Source organism: Orycteropus afer, unplaced genomic scaffold (assembly GCF_000298275.1).
Source record: "Orycteropus afer afer isolate SDZICR_OR568_19922 unplaced genomic scaffold, OryAfe1.0 scaffold00376, whole genome shotgun sequence".
In the NCBI taxonomy this organism is placed as follows: domain Eukaryota; kingdom Metazoa; phylum Chordata; class Mammalia; order Tubulidentata; family Orycteropodidae; genus Orycteropus; species Orycteropus afer.
Genome location: NW_006921963.1, coordinates 999053 through 1000367, shown reverse-complemented (window position 1 = coordinate 1000367; position 1315 = coordinate 999053).

Sequence of the window (1315 nt, the reverse complement as noted above, 5' to 3'; positions counted from 1 at the left end):
TTACAAGGTCCCACTTTGACCTGTCCCACTTTGACCTGTAGCATGTACACCTGCATATAAGGTGACCCCCTCCTCTAAGGTGATCCATCATTTCCCCACTTTTAAAATGTTTTCCCAACTTGGGTTTATGAAGTTGAACCACATTGAACTTGCCAATATCCAACTGTTACAACTTATGACAGTGGTAATTTCATATAGTTTAAACTAATTCAAAACTTTTAGGAAATTAGATGAAATCATTATACATCTACTTGTAACGCCTAAATTTCTATTAGTTACTCACATATTAGAAATCATATTATCTAGTCAAATATATGCACTTACTGTGCTGCTTCTCCCCCCTCTCATATTTTGTGAAATGATTTTCCTTCTCATTAATCTTTGTCATCGGGGTCTCACCCTAAGTTATCTAATAGTTCTCCACTAGTGGTCTGGGAAGTCCCACTTTCTGGTGCCACTAGATGGATTTTCTCCCAGTCCTCCTGTACCCATTCCCAGGATGTTAGGACACATCCCCATCCTGATTGTTGGACAGGAAGGTATGGAGTCACACATCATCACTTAACATCTTGCTTAAGATGATCTTCCAACAGCTTGTTTACAACCACATCCAACGTTCACAACAGCAACTTCCTATCACCCAGGATAACTAAATTGGTGTTAAATTTCTTTGCCTTCTCTATCACCAAGTTCCTATGATGACATATGTAAACATCTCAAGTTAGCAGTGAGTCAGGTCCCTTCAGGTTGTACAAATATACGTTGTGGTTCAAAATAAAGTAATTTAAAAACAAAGCCCTTTAATATAAGAGACTTTATAAGCACTCAGATATAAGGTGACTCCATCTTTTCTAAGGTTTTCTTGGGGAAAATAGAGAGCTCTCGCCCTTTATATAAACATTTGGAGATTACTTTCAATCTTGAGTATCAAAGAATAAAATAAAATAACTGCCATTGAGTCAATTCTGACTCAGTAACACCTATCTGGTTTCCAAGGTGCTAAATCTTTATGGAAATGGATTGCCCTGTCTTCCTTCCACAGAGCAGCTGGTGGGTTTGAACTGTCAGCCTTCTGGTTAGCAGTCAAATGCCTTAGGCACTATGCCACCAGGGCTCCTTTTTTTGAGTACAAGAACATAACAATTAACCTTTCAGGAAAACCTGACAGCTAAGTAACCAAGTAACCAAGTGAATGTACCTTTTGGGTAGAATAATGTTTCCTACTTGGATGCCAAGATTTTCTGCCAAATGTACCAAATGTGAGTGACCAATATGGCAGCATTGAGGATGAGAAAGACATAGAGAGTTACATGGG